This window comes from Ovis canadensis, chromosome 23 (genome assembly GCF_042477335.2).
Source record: "Ovis canadensis isolate MfBH-ARS-UI-01 breed Bighorn chromosome 23, ARS-UI_OviCan_v2, whole genome shotgun sequence".
NCBI lineage: Eukaryota > Metazoa > Chordata > Mammalia > Artiodactyla > Bovidae > Ovis > Ovis canadensis.
Genome location: NC_091267.1, coordinates 58,363,231 through 58,385,009, shown reverse-complemented (window position 1 = coordinate 58,385,009; position 21,779 = coordinate 58,363,231). Strand labels below are relative to the sequence as shown.

Sequence of the window (21,779 nt, the reverse complement as noted above, 5' to 3'; positions counted from 1 at the left end):
GTGGTTACGGGGCACTTGACATGTGGCAAGTGTGACTGAGGAATTGAATTTTTAATTTAATTTAAAGTTAAATAGGTACATGGGCTAGTGGCTAACATATTGGGCAACTCAGCTCTAGCCCAAGGACTATAGAACACTGAGGACACATACGGATCATCCAGTAAAGCACAGACTCTGGGAAGCTCCTGGCAAACAACCTGGGGTCTCAACAAATAAGCTGGGCGGAGGGGAGGAAGAAGGGGAGGGTGGAGAGGAGGTTAGAGGGGAGGGAGGAGGAGAGGGAGGAGGGGAGGGTGGAGCTGTAAATTAAAACAGAGAAGATATAAAATGACCACATGTGGATGCCAATTTAAACAAATTGTCAAGAGATACTTTATAAATTCTTAGAAATTTTAATAATATCTAGGCATTTCTTGATATAATTGTTGCTAAGTTTCTTAGGTGTGATAATTGCACTGTGATCTGTTTTAAAAGTACCTTCCTTTTAGAAATACCTACTAAATTATTAATAGGTGAAATCATACAATATCATCTGGCCCTGGCTTCAAAATAATAAAGGAAGGAAGAGGGGAGTGGAAGTATTCCTGAAACGATTGCCATGAGTTGATTATGTTGAAGCTGAGTATGCTATTCTACTACTCTGATATATACTTGCTAGTTCCATAATCCATGGTTAAAAAATAGAAATAATTAGTGTCAGTAAGACATCTTTCTTAGGATCTTACGATTGGCAAGGGTCAGAGTGTTCTGCTTTTCATACTCTTGGGCTCTGTTTTACCTAAATAACTTTAGAAGAATAAGAAATGTCCTCAGTAAAGGTCATATATCATCTCCTGGAAAACTCCTGCTGGTAGCTATCCTCCTGGCTGAATGGGGTGGGAGAATGAATGAGTGCTCTGGGTTTTATTTTGTAACTAATTGCATAAACATGTGTTGTGGTCCAACCTCCGGTGATGGCCTCACGTGTTAAGACTAAATATCCCTCTTTCTTTTTTATATTACAGTTTTTGAGGAGTTTCCCATCTACTGAACATCTGAATTGTATTGTATCCTATAAGTATTATGCAAACTTTTAGTGCGAGCTCATTATGTTGTGTGTGAGTAGCACCAGAGTGCAGGTCAGTAGGAAGGGCTCTGGGCAGGGACAGCTGGAAACCAAGTTGAATTAGGATGAAACTGTTAGCCCTTTCTAGGTCTCCCCTTTTTCATCTGTTATGTTGAACAGTTAGACTAGATGCTCTTAATGTTCTCTTCTGTATTATAATTCTTTCCTATGAAAGGAAGTGAAAGTGAAAGTTGCTCAGTCACGTCTGACACTTTGCGACCTCCTGGACACTACAGTCCATGGAATTCTCCAGGCCAGAATACTGGAGCGGGTAGCCTTTCCCTTCTTCAGGGGATCTTCCTAACACAGGGATCAAACCTAGGTCTCCCACATTGCAGACGGATTCTTTACCAGCTGAGCTACAAAAGAAGCCCAAATTCTTTCCTATACTCATTATCAATTGCCGTACCAAATGTGAGGTAGCTTTCTACGACATTTATTTCATCTAATAATTTTGAAATCTTAGTGTGGTGGAGAGGAAGGCTTTGGATTTGGCAGGGTTTGATAGTCACAAATCTTTCTCTTTATTGCTTATGATTTCACTGTCCCTCTAAATGTTAACAGATTTTTCTCTCTTCAAATTGTTTCATTATTAGACAGTAATTTCTGGTCTCTTGCAGCAAGATTGATTCCACATTTGCTCTCGTTCCTATAATTGTCCTATATCTTGCCTGTTCTTTGTTAGTCTTAAAGAATAATTATGAGTGGCCAAGGCAAAATATGAATTCATTTCTTCATAACTCTGCAATGCAAATCATCTTGTAGATTTTTTCTGTACTTAAAATTGCCATGCAAATGGTTAAGTTGGTTTTGATCCACATCTTGAATTTCTTATTTGCTCCCATTATCAGATGCTTGGCTCACCAACATTTGTTGATTCTGCTACTTCTTTTATGATAATCAAACATTGGACTTAGCACTCCTTTTGCACATTGACTTTATAGATGTTGTGTAAGCACTGCGAGCAAGATAAGGGCTAATGAAGCTTAGCTGTATACAGAATTTTCTTAAGAAACAGGTACTAATCTTTTAGAGACTCTGCCCGTAAGCAAGACACATTCTGGTTTTGTAAAGTTTTGAATGGGTTAAAGAGGGAGACAAATTTATCTCTAAACTAATTAGATTTCTTCTTGCTATTGGGAAGGTGAAGAAATTTTAGGGACTGTTGAAATGCCCAGAGTGGAGCTGGTCTGCAGTTAGATAGGACTGGAACACCACTGGCCTCAGTCAAGGAACAGAGATGCAGTGTGAAGGGCTTTGTATGTCGATACACATTAGATTTCTTTGCAGGCACAGGCCATGACTTTCCTATGTCCTCCCAGAGTTATCCACACAGCAGGACAAGATCTGGTATGTGACACATGGGCAACAAATACAAGTTCAAGGGAATTTGATTGTTCTCCCATGTAAACTGTACATTTTGGGGATACTTCTGTACTTCACTCAGTGATGATCTCTTGTTTTCCTAATGCTACTTTTTACTTTCTGGTGAGATATATGAAGCTCCCCTGGTGGCTCAGCTGGTAAAGAATCTGCCTGCCAATGCAGAAGACTTGGGTTTTATCCCTGGGTTGGGAAGATCCCCTGGAGGAGGAAATGGCAACCCACTCCAGTATCCTTGCCTGGAAAATTTCATGGACAGAGGAGCCTGGTGGCCTACAGTCCATGAGGTCGCAAAGAGTCGAATATGACTGAGCTCGCATGCATGCTAGCATGCATGTAAATTGAGCATTTTTTTTTTTGATACTTCTGTACTTAACTCAGTAATGATTTCTTATTTTCCTAATGCTACTTTTTATTTTCTAATAGGACATATGAAACAATTTTCCTTGGCATGTAATCTTTCTTCTTTCTTCCTTAAAATTTAAATTAACCTTCTGCGTCCTGGTCTTAAAAGCTTATTTGAAAAAGATGGCGAGTTCCCTTGGCCGGTGAGGCCTCTGTGGGGCAGGGCACATCAGAGTCACTGCCGGTCATCAGCACACGTGCGATATAACACTGCTTTCCAATTTGAAAGCCATAATTTAGAATTAAGGGTTAGCAGATGTGGGGGACTTGTCACCGATAGAATGGTGTGCTTCCATTCTGTTCTGAAAGTCACATTAATATAGTTGGGGGGTTTCTTTGAAAATGTAACTAGCTTGTTAAAGCATAGTAACTGCTTGAACCACTAAATGATAACTTCCTCTTAGGGTTTTATTTTGAAAGAACATTCTATCTCAGCTGCAATGCTGAGGGTACATTTTATCTCCGCTGCAATGGCTGAGGAGACCCTGGTCTTTGTTTTGCTCCTATTTCACATGTCTCTGTGGGGAAAGGGAAGGTAGGAGGTGAGGAGAGCAGTGTGACTATGGAGAGGTGGAGCAGTAGGTGTGTGCCTATGTGTTCATGTGTGGGGGCTCCTCTCTGCCTCTCCAGATCTGGGTCCTGTTCTAAATTGGCAGGCTCTCGGGCGGGGTGTATGTTCCCCAAGGAGGAAACTGGGCTGCAAGAAAAACAATAATACTTTAATTTATATTTTTATCTGAAAAATAAAAACCATGTTAAGCAGTCTAATACTTAATATAAGGAACAACGGTGGATGATGCCCGTATTTGGGCTGCGTATCAGATAATGTGTCACCTGTCACAGTTGGGCATGAGGTCCCTGGGAAAAGAGGAGACCACATGCATTCAAGGGGCTGATGGCATCCCGTCAGTTTATTCCCTTTGGGTGTTGTCAGGTCTTGTACATGGTTAAGTTTAGAAAATTAAGGTCTTCAATCAGTAAAAAAAAAAATTTTTTTCACAAAAAATAAAAATACTAAAAATACTTTGTAATGAGACCAACAACATCAATGAAACATGTTATACCACACAGTTTCATTGGTTACCTTGCAGCAAACTTGCAGTAGTATAAAGAAGTTGCTATTTTCAAAGATGAATCTGGCAATTTTCTTTTACTTTGAGAGAAGGATTCTAAATATTTTCAGCTTCTTGGTGCTGTCAATAGGCTGTCTATAATGTTACTTTGCAATTATTAAAAAACAAAAAAAGGCCCTTAATGCCCCTTTAAGGCAAAATGGGCAAGAAAGTAACTGCTTTTAGAAGCCAACTCATCTTATGGAGACAGCAGTTTTTGAAATTGATTGGAAATGTTTTCAGAGATCTGAGCTCATTAAAAAACGCAATGCCTTTTGATATGCAAGACCATCTGACTGTTAATAAAAGAAGTTGGTTAGTCTAATTTCAACAACAACAAAAACCTTTGCTTAGTTGATGGATGGGATTGAAAAAAACAGTGCTATGATTAAAACAAAATGATGCACTTTCTCCTTTTGGATCTATGTTTATACGAAATACCATTTTAATCTATAACATCTACTATCAAGTATTGAAACAAACTGAATTTGAAATGAGACCTTCAAATTGCTTAGTCACAAGTGTTAAAACCCAAGATTTTTGAAAAGAAGTATTCAAATGCAATCCTTGGTTCTCTCTGAAACATTATTAAAAATATTAAAATTAGTATAAAATTTTGATGACAGAGAAAATATTTTTGTTTCATTAATAATAGGTAAATGAAATTTCAATTTATTTTGAGAATATTATTTATTTCAGCTTTGTCTCAACTTTCCAAGTTTACATTTTAAAACTGCACATATGTATTTACATGGGGATAATGTTCAAAATTGTTTTACTGATATCACCTCACGATCAAAAATTTGAACTGCTTAAAAAGTTTTCCTTTATTTTTCTACCCTCCTGAAGACTTTATTTACTGAGTATTTAATCCTAGAGGAATTTAACTTTCTATGAATCCATGGCTTAAGAAGTCATTAAAGCTTCTTGAAGACAGCATGTGTTCTTCTTTGTACCCCTGATAATGAAGAGAACTGTAGTTCCTTTCTCATAGTAGATGCTTGATTAATATTTCCTGTCGGATTGTTTCAGCTTCTAAACCCTAGAAGCCAAAGCCTAACATCATTAATCTGCATATTCCCTAGAGCACCTTGAATTAGTTGAATTGCATGCAATTCCAAGACAGTCAAAAGAGTGTTTCATTCATGGAGAGCCTCTGGAGTGGGATTTGATGCTGACCTCCATGTTTTGGAAAGGCAGTTCTGAGGTCCTGGTTCCTAGGTTTTCAGAATCCTTGACTTTTCTGATCATGGGGTTAAAATGCCAGTCCTTTCATGAGCCTGGGTTTTGGACAAACCACCTGCAGTTTTGGACAGATAAAGGCGGCGGTGACTAGCCTCCTGCTGCTGCTAAGTCGCTTTAGTCGTATCCGACTCTGTGCGACCCCATACACGGCAGCCCACCAGGCTCCCACCATCCCTGGGATTCTCCAGGCAAGAACACTGGAGTGGGTTGCCATTTCCTTCTCCAATGCATGAAAGTGAAAAGTGAAAGTGAAGTTGCTCAGTTGTGTCCAACTCTTAGCGACCCTATGGACTGCAGCCCACCAGGCTCCTCTGTCCTTGGGATTTTCCAGTCAAGAGCACTGGAGTGGGGTGCGACTGCCTTCCCCGACTAGCCTCCATAGAGAGACTAAGCCGAGCAAGAACACTGCCAGGTTGCTCGGAGAATCTCTAAGAAAGGGAACCAGGACTTTAGCAGGCCTGAGAAAGCTTGGTGAAGGGAATGAGCTCAGAGATCAGAAAACAAGAAATAGGGGCAACTAGATCAACTTCAAAGTGAACTGTGCATATAGTAGGAATTGCCCAGAATTGCCCAGAATGAATCTACAGAAGAATTTTAAGTCTGGGAGTTTTTCTGAGAGTGATACTTAACAGAGTCAGAGTGGCTTGGTGAGGAGGGAACTGAGAGTGGCTGCACTCTTTAACTGAGGAATACTAGAGCCATTTAGCCCGACTCTGTGTTCAATCAACTTCGGTTTTTGTATGTTGCATGTGGCTCAAGCCCCAGCAGACTGACTAGACAACGTGAGAGGCTGGATAGAAGTGCAGTTAATGCCAAAAAGTTTGACGCTACATCTGTTGAGTCTCACAGCATGCCAGGTGGTCACGCGGTGGGGGTAGCTTCAACCTCTCAAAGGGATCTTTATTTCTCTTTTCTTTCCTCTCAAATGTGGCATAGCAGTATTCTTAACTGTAAATACCATCACTTATATAATACTCCAGCTATTATAGATACGTGTTCATAAGTGAGCACGAGAGATTTTCTTTCTCTCATGTAAGTTTTGAAAAAGAAAACAGAAAAACAAGGAAGAACAAAGAATGATGTAACAGACATGATCTTATGAAAATTTTCACATTTTAAACATTTAGGCTTGGATGAAATAAATCCTTATTGACCATGCTAGAACTTTAAGAATTACATCAAATGGTTGGTATTCATGTTTTGTTTTCTATTTGGTCTTAATAATTGCATTTGTTTACTTAAAACTCAGACTTTTGTTTACAATCTGATAGAAAACATAGTGACCGGGACATTAGGAGAATGAAGTTCTCATCTTGATTTTTCACCCCTCAGTACTGTGCCTTCAGTCAAATCTCTCAATTCCTTGGCAGGACGTTTCCTTTGGAATAAATATGATTCTGTAAAAATAGCTATATACCTCCAAGTCTTCTCTGTTCTAGGTAAAATGTCCTCAATTCCTTCATCTATGTTCATATGAAATTAATTCTAGACTGTATTCCATTTTGATTACCCTCCACTGGAGATTTAATCATCTGACAAATCTCACCTTAAATTTTGTTGCCCAGGATGGAACTGATTTTCCAAGTATGAAGTGATGAATGCATATGGCACTACACTTAATGTGAACTACATAAAAACAACCAAAAAGCCTCCTTTTTTTTTTTCCAGCAACATCACATGGTTGGTTCACATTAAATGGAAGCTCAATTAACTCTCTTAAACACTTTCATAAGCTTGGCCACCAAACTTGGCCATTGCTACATGGAATTGGTTTTTGAGCTTAAATGCAAGCCTTCTATTTAAATCTGCAAAATTGAATTTTACTGGTTTTAATCTATTGTGAAAGTCTGGAATCTTATTTTTGTTTTCTCAGAGAGGGCCCAGGTTTGTGAAGTTTCCAGAGAATCTGAATACCCACATGTCAACTTTTGCTTTAACCCCTTCTGAGCATGATTCGTGTGACTCAAATGCATGCTACTATTTTTCTCTTTATTGAAGTTTCTCAAGAAAAGATGTCAGTTTACACAATGAAATATCCCTGAATTCTTCATAAAACTAGCAAACAATTTACACCCATTGCTTTAGACTTTCACATATGTTTGTGTCTGGTTAGTAAATGAAGGGTGTACCACAGAAACAATAACTTTGCATAGCCCACAGGTGTATGCCCAACTCTATTATTTCTGCCAGAAAGGATATTGCATCTCATGTTGGAGAGGGAAAAGAGAAGTCTTACATTTTTCTTTTATCCAGAGGCAATTCTCCAGCCCTAGTGGGAAAAGAAAAGGCAAAAACAAAAGAAAACAATGCTAGTTGTGGTTCCAGTGCTTTCCAGTTTCTGCTGGAATTCATTCAAATGAAGTCCTCTCCCTAAAAGTCAAAAAGGACTCTCATTTCACTGCTAATCTTTCTGGTCCCTGTACATCGCTTATGTCTCTCTGATGGCACTTCACACACTGTGTCCTGTTTTAAGACGATGGGATTACTCTGCACTTATCTCTTCTTTTAAATTGTTTTTTCTTAAGGCACAAGGACCATATCTTAGCCATTCTTATTTATTCTTAGAACAAATAGGGACTGAGCCCACACTGTGCCAGGTGCTGTGCTAGGCACTCAGTTCCAACTCCCTTAGGCAAGGTCCTAGCCCAGAGCTCAGCTCACTTACTTGAAATGGACAATCCACGTGCTTCAACCTAAACCAACACTTACCATCTATTTTGTAAAATCTGTGTGTAAAACAGAAAAGGATTTATTGAAGGGGATCCAAATCACTGTAAATTAAACTAGATCCTCACATATTTCAGCTGTTCACTGCTCTCCTCAGAGCACCATTAGCTGTTGGAGTATCCAAGGTACGATCAAAAGCACTGAAGTACTATGAAATACAGGCTGAACTCCAAACCACCTCATAGGAGAAGTGAAGCTTTGATGAAAGAAACAAGTTTAGAATTTATTAAGTGCCATTAAGAAAACAAGCTTGAACATATAAATCCACTGATTAATTAAAACTATGGTCCCCCGGAAAAAGGAGACAAGTACATGTTATATATTGATTATATAACACCAGAAATGAGAGTGACAGAGACAGAGGATGGGTGGGGAGATGAAAGGTCTTCTCATGGCTGAACATCTGGATCAGAATTATAATGGTTTATTGCGGGGGAGTGGTCATATGCTCTCTTGGCAAATTATCTATACATTTAAGTTCTGAGCACTAAATCAATAGGTTGCGTTTGTTGTTGTTACCGCTATTTTTTTTTTCCAAATAAAAGCTTGGATAGACACAGGCAGCAAATATTTCTTCCTCAATTTAAGATTTGACAATTTAACAGGAAAACACTCATTCATCATCTTTTCCTTTTAGAGACCATAAATTATTGGCTCATATACCATGTGGCTTGGATTCTAGGAAAAGTTAGTGTAAACAAACCCAAGTTACAATGCGTGGAGTAAGAGAGTGAGTCATAAACAAAACACAGACATATGCTCTCATATAAATAAGGGCCTGGATCATCAGCTTCCCAGAGTCTGCTTCCCATTAATTACACAACAAAATGAACTTTCCATATGTAAAGCCCAAATCACTTAACTCTAGCAACTTGCACAAGACAAAGACCAGGATTGTATCTAAAAGGCACTGACAAAAAACTGAATTTCAAAATAATGAAAGTCCTCTCAAAATATCTTCAGGTATCGGAGGGCAAGAAAATCCCTTGGAGGAGTGTTTTTGAGCACTGAAACTATTCCCAACAACCCAGGAACACTGCTGGAGGCTGGTCTGATCCCCTGCTGAATTTAAAGGTAGTATGAGGCTTACTCTCTTTTGTTCTGAGCTCTGTCATCTTTATGGGGCAAGCCCTGGGTCCAGGCCACACAGGGTGTTCACAGACATTGCTGGAAACACTGAAGAGTTGAAATTCCCTCCATCAGTACCTTCTCACTGTCCTTTGAAATTGCCCACTGGTAGCACAGATTCACGTTTCCTTATTGTTGTATGAAGGCTATCTGGTTTCTGTTAATTTAAAGAGGTTTCAAGGAAACACAGGACAATTCCTAGGGAAGAGGATTCTTGAACAGGTGAGGAACTCTGAGAGACACGGTAAGCAGCTAAGTTCTCTCCTTGTGTCTATTTGAAAAGTAGACCTCATAAAGCAAACTAACAACATTACTTAAAAGGGACATTAAAATAACAGATGCCACATTTTAGCACTCTTGGGTGGGGAGGGAGGAGAAAAAGAAATTTTATTCTTTGCTGGGGGTGTAGTGGGGTGTATGTGTGTTTTTTTTAATCATTAATTTACTCAGTGATTGTTTTTGTAGCATTTACTCTTTGTATCATACCATAGAACATAAAAGGTAAGTGGACTGTATCATCTCTGCTCTCATATGAAACTATAGGAAAGGGGGAGAAACTAACATTTTTGGAGAACCTACAATGCAGGCTGGAATGTGAAGCCAAGTGGGCCTTAGAAAGGATCACTACGAACAAAGCTAGTGGAGGTGATGGAATTCCAGTGGAGCTATTTCAAATCCTGAAAGATGATGCTGTGAAAGTGCTGCACTCAATATGCCAACAAATTTGGAAAACTCAGCAGTGGCCACAGGACTGGAAAAGGTCAGTTTTCATTCCAATCCCAAAGAAAGGCAATGCCAATGAATGCTCAAACTACCACACAATTGCACTCATCTCACATGCTAGTAAAATAATGCTCAAAATTCTCCAAGCCAGGCTTCAGCAATACGTGAACTGTGAACTTCCAGATGCTCAGGCTGCTTTTAGAAAAGCCAGAGGAACCAGACATCAAATTACCAACATCCGCTGGATCATGGAAAAAGCAAGAGAGTTCCAGAAAAACAGCTATTTCTGCTTTATTGACTATGCCAAATCCTTTGAGTGTGTGGATCACAATAAACTGGAAAATTCTGAAAGAGATGGGAATACCAGACCACCTGACCTGCCTCTTGAGAAATCTGTATGCAGGTCAGGAAGCAACAGTTAGAACTGGACATGGAACAACAGACTGGTTCCAAATAGGAAAAGGAGTACGTCGAGGCTGTATATTGTCACCCTGCTTATTTAACTTATATGCAGAGTACATCATGAGAAATGCTGGGCTGGAAGAAGCACAAGCTGGAATAGAGATTGCCGGGAGAAATATCAATCACCTCAGATATGCAGATGACGCCACCCTTCTGGCAGAAAGTGAAGAGGAACTAAAAACCGTCTTGATGAAAGTGAAAGAGGAGAGTGAAAAGGTTGGCTTAGAGCTCAACATTCAGAAAACGAAGATCATGACATCTGGTCCCATCACTTCATGGGAAATAGATGGGGAAACAGTGGAAACAGTGTCAGACTTTATTTTTTTGGGTTCCAAAATCACTGCAGATGGTGATTGCAGCCATGAAATTAAAAGACGCTTACTCTTTGGAAGAAAAGTTATGACCAACCTAGACAGCATATTGAAAAGCAGAGACATTACTTTGCCAACAAAGGTCCATCTAGTCAAGGCTATGGTTTTTCCAGTAGTCGTGTATGGATGTGAGAATTGGACTGTGAAGAAAGCTGAGAGCCGAAGAATTGATGCTTTTGAACTGTGGTGTTGGAGAAGACTCTTGAGAGTCCCTTGGACTGCAAGGAGATCCAACCAGTCCATTCTAAAGGAGATCAGCCCTGGGTGTTCTTTGGAAGGAATGATGCTAAAGCTGAAACTCCAGTGCTTTGGCCACCTCATGCAAAGAGTTGACTCACTGGAAAAGACTCTGATGCTGGGAGGGATTGAGGGCAGGAGGATAAGGGGATGACAGAGGATGAGATGGCTGGATGGCATCACCGACTTGATAGACATGAGTTTGAGTGAACTCCGGGAGTTGGTGATGGACAGGGAGGCCTGGCGTGCTGCGATTCATGGGGTCACAAAGAGTCGGACTCCACTGAGCGACTGAACTGAACTGACAGTGCAATCTGCAATATTTCACGTATTTCCTCATTTAATTGTGATCACAACCAAGTGAAGACATCACACTATCTCTATTGTACACAGATGAAAACTGAGACCTAAAAGATTAAATAATTACTCCAAAGGACACATAAGTCATAGATTCATGGATTCAAGCAAGGGCTGCCCTATTTGAAAGTGAGTTTCATACCATATTTCCTTACTAAGAAAGCAAAGAAGACAAGGAACTGGACCAGGAGAAATCTTGGGTTTCCCTGGTTTTCCCAACTTCAAAGGCCTTTTCCAGTCCCCAAATTTCATTGTTAAATAACACAGGCATTACTGTGTTCTAGATCACAAGTAGACCAAGTAGACCACCTGTTCTACTTCTGCTAGACTAGTCTTCTTCACCTTGCTTTGATCTTGTTGCTGTCTCAAGGTCACATGCCTTTAAGGGTTCTGTATAGGGAGCCAGACAGCCAATATAATGAGTGAGGTTGACCAGGATTATGAAAGAAGGTGGGGGTAAATAGAGGAGGACATGGGAAAAATAATGAGAATATGGCCCATCCAATGGGACAAATGTTATTCGGTATCAATCATTGTTGTCAGGTAGGAATCTGAATTCAAATTTATCAGATAATCTGGTTTCCAAAAAGCCAGAACTCTTATTATTATGTAAACTTGATGTTGAAAATCTACAAATTAACTTTTTAAAAAATGTATAAACCTGTGTAGATCAATTGAAATACAACTGCAGACAGCTATTGGCCCATGACTTTATTTTGCTATCATCGTCCTTCAGAAGAATCACCATGACTCATTCTAGAATTTCAGGGACTACATGTTCTGACCCCAGACCTTTCTTCCAGCCTTATCTGTCATTATTTCCACATACACTTCTATCTTAGAGATGCTGTAAACCTATCTTTTCTGCTTCTGTCTACTTATTTAATTTGATCCATCCTTTGAGGGCCATCTCAACTCTTCTCTCCCCAGATTATCTCAGTGTCCTCCAAACTCCCTTAGTGCCATTCAGCTGGAAACTAATGATTTATTCGTTGCTAAATGATAGCTCTGTTAGTATCTGAGACTGTTATTCAATCTATTAATTTAAAAATATTATTTGGTCATTTCATGTTTTAGAGTCAGGTCTTCCCAAATAGTGTGAACGTTTCCCTAGGGCAAGGGCCAGGATTCACTTGTAAGTATCATTGTGTCAGGTACTTAAAAAATATTTGACAATTTGTAACAAAACCTTCTAGAAGTTTCAGTAAGATGAGCTTAATATGAAGCCCTTAACAGGTGGCATGAAGTAAGAGTATTTGGAGGAGGTAGTGAGAATAAAGGGGCTTCCCAGGTGGTGCTAGTGGTAAAGAACCCACCGGCCAATTCAAGAGACATAAGAGACTCAGGTTCAATCCCCATGTTGTGAAGATCCCCTGCAGGAGGGCATGACAACCCACTCCAGTTTTCTTGCCTAGAGAATCCCCATGGACAAAGGAGCCTGGTGGGCTGCAGTCCAGAGTCAGACACGACTGAAGCAACTGAGGACACATGCTTTCAGTGAGGATAAAACTTCTAAAGATAGTTAATGGGTGTTATGATCTGAGTCATAACAGGACTAAATTATGACTTACACGATTAAATCAGAGCATGACATGGCTTCATTTTTGACATGAAAGGGGTCATAAGACAGTAATATATTGTTTTGAGTATGTGATTGGTGTTTTTATCTGCTATTTCATTTCTTTCTCACCACTGCCTAAAAAGCAGAAATTATTTTTCCCATCTCACTGATGAGGAAACTGAGACTCAGAGGTCTTAGTTAGCCTGTTACTCACCTAAGGACATTCAGTACTGCAGGCTATGCAATAACACTGGGCCTTGAATTTCAAATCCAGCTTTAACTTTACATCTGTGTGGTAGCCAGAAAGAGTCCAGGGTCCCTAATTTCTAGCAGGTAATATTTGTAATTCTGTTCACCTCTCTGGGCTCAATTTCCTCAGCTGCAGCATGAAGGGGTTTGCAGAGATCCCTTCTAGTCTATTCTAAACCAGCCTTGTCAATTCCAGTATGAGTAGGAGAAGGAATCCCCCTGGGAGGTGCTCTGGGATTATCACAATGACTCTCAAAGGTAGAGTGAAGTGGGCTGCAGGTGAGTTCCACCTCTCTCTATGTCTGTCTGTCTCTTTCTCTTTGTCACACCTGTTTATTCTCTCTAAACCTCTTTCTTCAGTCTCTTAGTCTGACTTACAGTCTGCCTGGACCACTAAGGATCATTCTTAATGACAGTCATTACACAGTTCTTCCACACTGCCTGAGGCCATTTCCGCAGCAATAAGCAGGAAAGACCCTGTCCCCCTTCACAGCTGGGCTCAGTATGCCAACTTCACTGGAACCAAGAAGTTTTTCAAAAACTCTCCATTAATTACAGGAAACCAAAAGCACTGTCCCCCCTTCTCATTAACACAATTGCTTTCAGTTGCCACTAAATTATCTCGCCACCATTAAACTAACAATCTAATTAGACTTCTGGAAATGGAAAGAGCCAATGAATAAGGCAGGCGTGTCACTTTTATCTCAAAACTGATCGTAAAATATTTGTGCCCTTTTGTTCTCGGTTACATAAAATCTGCCCTGGAAGACTGTTCTTTCATTCTTTCCTATTTATAAAGAGGAGTTTGAATATTTGATATAAAATGAGTATCTTAATAGAAATCACTTCACGTGTGGGAGGTTTTCTTTCCCGCATTTCTGAGCGTGGGATCATTATTACAATGATCGCACCTGACTCCCCCACTGTGTGATGCCTCACAGCCAAACCTCCCACTGGGCTTCGATGAAGGTGTGAATGATACTATCACCAGGAAGATGATAAAATGTATTATTATCATTATTCTGTTTTTAAGGGGGTCTGGTTGTGGCAAGAGGTGGTTGGGAGTGTAATCTGTACAAAGCATTCAGAAAAGATAAATTGAGTTAAACTTCTCACAGGCATAGCACTTTCCAACCTGACATTAAACCCTCTGTCTTTCCTAAAATTTCAGCTCTGGAGAGAGCAAAATTAGTTAAATGCAGTCCAGGCATGTTTACTGAGTATCTACTATATAACCCAGCACTGCACCAGGTTCTTGACACCCAAATATGATTAAATGTTGCTTGATAGCAGTGTTCCTGGATTTTTTTTCTCTTGTTTTCATCCCATTTAGCCCAAGATTCTGGAAATTCATGGCTTACTCAATACTCATTGAATGGAACAAATCTTAAATAGGAAATGGTTGCTGTGCTCCGGAAATCAATGCTGCTGCTGCTAAGTCACTTCAGTCGTGTCTGACTCTGTGTGACCCCATAGATGGCAGCCCACCAGGCTCCCCTGTCCCTGGGATTCTCCAGGCAAGAACACTGGAGTGGGTTGCCATTTCCTTCAATGCATGAAAGTGAAAAGTGAAAGGGAAGTCACTCAGTCGTATCTGACTCTTAGCGACCCCATGGACTGCAGCCTACCAGGCTCCTCCGTCCATAGGATTTTCCAGGCAAGAGTACTGGAGTGGGGTGCCATTGCCTTCTCCCCGGAAATCAATACTTCGGACAGAATTCAAGAATGGTATATATAAAATAATTAAGTATGCATAGGCCAGTGTAATCTCCAGCTTTCCACTGAGAAGTTCACCCTGAAAACCCCAGAGAATTTCTGAGTAAAGGAATACATTTATGTGTACAAGTTCCTCCTCCTCTGAATAAGCGCATACCCATTTACCAAATATACCATGCCATTTAGGCTGGTATTTTTTGTTAACTTGAAAACAATCTTCCTTGGAGGATATCCTGGTGGACTAGCCAGAAGCTGGTCTGCTACTACTGAACAGAAGATTCTAGAGGCCCCAGGGGTCCCTCTCAGGTTGCTCCTTTTGCAGAACAGTCTCAGGATGATTTGCTGTTTCTGGGGCTGACATGGAAAATAAAAGCAAATCAATGCCTCTCAACTCTAGTAAATATGCTAGAGTGTTTTCGTGCACCAGATGGTTTTGTGCAGGAGACAGTTGTCCAATTCATTTTGACTAATATTTAATGATTAGCTGTTATTTGCCCAGGCCACATCAGAGCTAGATCCTGGGGTTTCAAAGTTGAATGAGGAATACTGGGTTTGGGCTCCCTGCAGCATACGGCAAATTCCCACTGGCTATTGGTTTACATTTGGGAATGTATATGTTGCCAAGCCACTCACTCAGTTCATTGGTCCCCACCTCGCCTTCCCCGACTATGTCACAAGTCTGTTCACTATGCCTGCGTCTCCACTGCTGCCCCACAAATAGGTTCATCAGTCCCATCTTTCCAGATTTCACATGTATGTGTTGGGGTGAGGTGGGAGATAGGAGGAAGGTTCAGAGGGAGGGGACACATGTATACCTATGGCTGATTCATGTTGATGTATGGTAGAAATTAGCACAATATCATAAAGAGATTATCCTCCAATTAAAAATGTTTTAAAAAAGCCAAATAAGGTCTGACAATAGGGCAGTGGACAGTGAAGCATGGGACACAGACACCACATTAAATGTAGGGATCAATGATCAATAGGCTTGTAGGGAGCCATGGGGCACAGACGATGTGGTGTCTCATGTGGGGTGATTCTCAAAGTGGGTATAAGGGAAGCCTTCTTAGAGTTGAAGACACTTATGATGAATCTCGAAGAACAATCATGAATTCGACATCCAAACAGCTTGAGGAGTGGGTGAAGGAGAGAGGAACATTCCAGGGTGGAAAACAGGTAACAGCCATAACAGTTTCTAACAGCAACAATAGTAGCAGCGACAATAAGACTTATTTGCTGAACTCTTCCTATGTGTCAGGCACTCTGCTAAGATTTGCTTAAGGCTTACTTCATTTATTCCTCACCATAATCCTTTATGCTGCGTACCATGCTTTTCCCTGTCCACAGATGTGAACACTGCTTTAGTGCAGTACCGAGCTTCCAACGTAGGCAATCAGAAGCAAGAACACATGCGTTCAGCTAGAGCATTGCACAGCCCACAAGCTGTGTCAAGAAAAATGAGCCAAAACTTAGAAACAAGGTAAATGGAAGGGTGCATGTCCTTTTGGAGTCTTAGTGTCATTTTACAGGCCTGCCCAAGGATTATTAATTATCCAGGGAAATGTACCCTGATTGAATTCACTATCCACTGCTGATTAAAGGCTCAGATTCTGCCGGGTAATATATTAACTTGTAGACTTTTGCCCAGAAAATATGCAAATTATTTCTTTCCAGTAGAAAATATAAGCCCAGAGGTTATGGTTTTATTGCCCATTAGGACATTCACTGAGCAATATTGCTGAGGATTCTTTCTCCAACACCTACATTCCCGCAATGCCATTTTCTTCTACTTCTAATTCTTTCTGGGACCAGTTTTATCACCATGTTGGTTTCCTCATTAAAGAGCTGAATGAATCTTTGACATGAGTTTTTAGTTTTTTGCAAAGTACACTCTGACAGTGGGGATTCCAAAGGAGTTTTGGGCTGGCTGACATTTTCAGGCAAATGGGGCTGGAGCAGAAGGCAGGGGCCAGATTCTGGAGAATTTGATGCTTTGGGGGGATGTTGACAGCCATGTTGTTCAGTTGCTAAGCTGTGTGCGACTCTTTGTGATCCCATAGACTGCAGCATGCCAGGTTTCCCTGTCCTTCACTATTTCCCAGAGTTTGCTCAAACTCATGTCCACTGAGTTGGACAGCTTTGGCCATAGCAAGAACTCAGCTTTTCTAGGATGTCCGGTTTAGAGCCAAAGGGAAGGGGCTCTTTTAGGACTTTGTGTTCAGTAGAGCTTGCTAGGCAAACAGAGTCTGTTTGCTACTGAGCTACTGAGCTCATTCTGAGCTACTTCAACATCAGTGGGTAGGTAGCCCTTTAGAAAATTCGAGTGGTATGTTTTTTAAACAAAGCTTTATTTTCTCTAGATCCTTTTGAACTTTTTCTCCTATATATTTCAAGTGATTAATCTGGACTTAGGGAAATTTATTTCACAATATGGTGACTTCTTCGGTTTATATGTTTGTGGCTCTTAGATGTTCCAAATCCTATCAACTTGCACATAGATTTGCTCTATTTTGCTTCTTCTGAAGGACAAGACTTTTGGCTGAATTGACCTGTTATTTTGATCAGGAACTTCAGATCATGATTTCCCCATATGACAAAAAACCAAATCAATTACTTAACAATTCTGAAATTCCTGTTCATTGCTTCTTGCATTTGCACCTGGATATTATTTCATCCTTTTGCTTTTAGAAGCAAAATATCTAAACATTTGATAGGCTTGCAGAATTTAAATATTTTCACTTACTCTGATAGTTCTAAATAAGACGTATCATGCAGTTTGAGAGAGTAGTTTATTAGCCTTTATACAAAACAGATACAAACTATAAACTAAGAGCTATGCTCCCTCCATTACCCCTCTGTCATCTCTAACAAGACTATACTTGAACAGGTGAGATTTGGTGACAGCAACCTTGATACATGTCTTTTTTCCTATTTGAATTTAAGATGAGAGATTATCAGTGTGTGTGTGTGTGTGTGTGTGTGTGTGTGTGTGTGTGTGAGAGAGAGAGAGAGAGAGAGAGAGAGAGAGAGAGAGAGAGAGAGAGAGAGAGAGAACAAGAAAGGAATGCCTGCCTATTTGCTTGTTTTTCCAGCACTACTACTCTAGACTCTTGGTGTAGAAACCAAAGAAATTTATTTTCTTGGTGTTTTATGAAGTGCCTACAAACTTCGTAATTTACTTAATAACATAGCCTCCTCCTAAATACAAAGTGTGGGGGCAGGTTTCAGTAGGGAAATCCTGTACTCTCTACACATCCCATAATCTCCTTGAGAAATCAGTTCAGTGTGTAGAGGGTCAGAAAAATCAGGCTGACTTATTCAGGTGCACATTATCTGGTGCGGTTATTTAATCACTATTGGAACAGGGCAATAGAAGTTATTTCAAATTATACATCATTTTGAACAAACTTTATTGAAGCTTTCACTGCATTAGCCCTAATTACTCACAATAATGAAGCAGTGCTGCCTTGAACCAGACCTCCTGTGCTGTGCCAGGGGACTGCAGCTGATCAATGGCTATTGAGCAGTTTGATCACGAAAGCTGACCTGTTTGAGCACCAATGCAACCCACTGCCTTCCCTCCCTCCCAGAAGGTCACAGACTGACTTGTTCTCAGCCTGGCCACCCTCTCTTACAGCTCCTCTTCTGCCTCCTCCAAATCAATAACTTCATAAGTAGCACGACTACCAGACTTGGAGAAGCTAGAAAAAAAATTCCCTTAAACAAATAAAAATACACATACACACACATGTACCAGCTAGAAAAGACATATTTTTAAGCCTCTGACCTACATTCGTTTCTTCCATTTCATGTTTATAAAATGAAGTGGAAAATGTTCCTTTTTCTCTTTCACCAAAGACCACCTGTCTAAAAAAAAAACCTTTAGGACTATAGACTGATAAACTATTTGGCAAGTATTTACCAACAGCCTACCACATGTCTGTCAAATGTTTCCCATTTGCTTGTTAAGCAGTTCCAATATCAAACGTGTTTTTCTCAGATGTCTCCCATGTTGTTTGGTATTGAATACGTATATAGCTATTGCCTTGTAATCATTCATTTCACCCAGTGATTATTTATTCAGCACCTACTATGTGTCAGGGACTGTACTAGATACCTTAAAGTAAATGGATTTTCAAGTTAATTGAATTATTTTAGCATTTTAAAAATCTCAGTAGGGAATTCCCTGGCAGTCCAGTGGTTAGGAGCCCGTACTTCCACTGCAGAGGGGATGGGTTCCATCTCTGGTCGGGGAACTAAGATACCTCATGCCACGTGGTCAAAAAAATACCTCAATAAATGATTTCTTAAATTAATTATGCTTTATAAGCAACTTAATTCTACTCTTCTTCCCTTTTCCTTCTCTGCACTTGTCTGGGTCTTCAAAATCATTCCATAGAAATGATGATCTATTGGACAATAAGTTGATTTCTGTATACAGCCAGAAGTAATTTCTAAATTACCTTATTCATAGTGAAAGACGGTACTCTAAAGAAAACAATAAAGTGAGTTTTCTCATCAGAAATATGTATGATTAGTGTACAAGCACCCAACTGAATGAAATCAAACCCAGAAACTATTTATTAACTGCCTTCTGTATGCTTGACTTTGGTTAGGACATCCAATTACGAGTTTCACTCACTGTTCTAAAAAAATTATTAGTCCATAATTAGGGAGAAAGAAATCTGCCTCTGCTACTGTTGCACCTAGGACAGAAATGAGATTCCACTAGAAATCAGGCAGTAAATCAAGAAATTTGAATTCTAATCCAACTGCATGACCTTAAGCAAATTTCTGAATCTTGCAATCATCAATGTTTTCACATGTGAAATGGGGCATTGGGCATGAACCCAGGTTGTGCAACCCTAACTCTCTTAGATTTATGGGAAGACATTTGTCTACGGGGAGTGGAATCTCAGGAAGGTCTGGTCTCCAGCACCTGCAGTGGGTCTTTAGCTTCTTTTCCCGTAAAGTTCTGCTCAGGAGCCTAAGACCCGGAAATGGACCAAATCTGTGAAATTCTCTTGAGGCTCTCCTTTGAGCACTGCCAAAAATAAACAGCCTATTCCTGTATCCTGCAACAGGACGGCTTTGGCTCAGCTCTTATTACCAGAAAGACGGGTTTAAAAGTTTAATATCCACCTGTTTCTAAGCCCGTTTGGCATATTTGTAAATTATTGAATGCAAATAGAGGAGGCGAGCCTGTAGAAGCTTGGGATCCCAAGAATGCATTCTCTCACTCAGCATGGAAAGAGTTCAGGAAAGGAAAACGGGATCACCTGTCTTTTGCCTCTGGGAAATATCTATTCTTGGCAAGCAAAGGCGGAAGCACACAGGCTAATTTTTAAATCCATAAAGGGAGGTCTCCAGAGCTTAACTGACAGAGTTCAATAGGCAGTTATCTGGATGGGTATGCATACTTTGGGCTTCCCAGGTGGCACTAGAGCTAAAGAAAACCCCTGCCAATGCAGGAGACGTAAGAGACATGGGTTCAGTCCCTGGGTTGGAGAGATCCCCTGGAGTGGAGCATGGCAACCCACTCCAGTATTCTTGCCTGGAGAATCACATGGGCAGAGGGGCCTGGAGGGGGCTACAGTCCATGGGGTTGCAAAGAGTGGGACACAACTAAAGCAACTTAGCATACACATACACACATGCAGATTCTGGCCCAAATCTTTTGCTCCAGCCAAGCAATGAATTCCTAGAGTTCCAGGCATGGCAGCAGTGCCCACTTCTCTATCGACAGATGCCCTTCCACAAAGGTGCTGCAAGTCTCAGGGGCAGCTTCTTCCCCTTTCCTCTGTGATTCTCCCTCCTAGAGGGAGAGCTGTTCTCATAGCTGGCATCCTTTACCTGGCATTTCCATCAAAAACTTTTCATTTTACACCTAGCAAGTGAAAGATGCTAATATTCTTGATCATATTGAAGAGATGATCCCATTTCTTCAAAGCAAAATTTCCCAAGTGGTGGGGAAGACTACCATTTCCAAGAGATGTTAAGAACTATTCCCAGAAATAATGAGGTTGTGTGGTCAGGTAAGATCGTGAAATTCTGTGTCTCATCCTCCTGGAACTTCACAGTGCACACTGGTCAACTAAAGGCTTAGGAAAACCCTGCAGAAAGGAAGCAGGTACAGAGTAGCATTCCTCACACTCATCTAAGTTTGAAAACATCTATCACAAAACATCTACTGATATTTTGTGAGACTCAACATGGGAAATCATGCCAAATACTTCTTTCTGTTATTTAAGTTGGTCTCCTTTCCTAATTACCAATGGTCTCAGTGAAAGAGGTGGGTATGTAGACAAGTTGAGGTCTCTATTTAAAGCAATCTGCTGAATTAGAGGGCTTTTCTGGTGGCTCAGATGTTAAATAATCCACCTGCAATGTGGAAAACCTGGGTTTGATCCCTGGGTTGGGAAGATCCCCTGGAGGAGGGTATGGCAACCCACTCCAGTATTCTTGCCTGGAGGAAGATGGGTTTAGAGTGAATATCAATAATGAGTGTCTTCTTGGGCTTCTAATCATAATAGGCATTTCTAGATACTGCAATATGCCTAAGACTTATCAGTATATCAATTTAACACATTTTATGGAATGTGCCATCATTCTGTGTGCCATGAAGACAGAAGAATCTAAATCATGGGTTCTATCTTTAAGGAACATACAATTCTGTCATGAGAGAAAAGTTAAACAGAAGCATTTCTTATGCAGTCCAAATGCACGACAGAGATGCTGGATGCTATTGGTATTCAGAGAAGGCGTGACTTACTTGCTGGGCCTTGAAGATCTGAAGGATGTGAATAGGAATTGAGTAAGGCTGTCCTCAAGAAAGGTGTTAAGCCAAGTGCAAGGTCTTCCTTTCTGGCAGTAGGGGTGAGTCTGGCACACTGGGGTTAATACAGGAGATATGTGTGAAGTAATGGAAGGCAGAGCATAATGGATGTTTGAGTAAGGAGCTTGTATTTTATAAACTGCTAGTGAGGAGCCAGGTGGCT

At 40.5% G+C, this 21,779-nt stretch overlaps 1 protein-coding gene across 2 annotated transcripts in view; it reads right to left on the bottom strand.

Moving 5' to 3' along the window:
* Nucleotides 1–21,779, bottom strand: part of SETBP1 (SET binding protein 1) — a 412,206-nt gene that overhangs the window by 8,630 nt on the left and 381,797 nt on the right. The gene's annotated exons all lie outside the window — the stretch shown is intronic.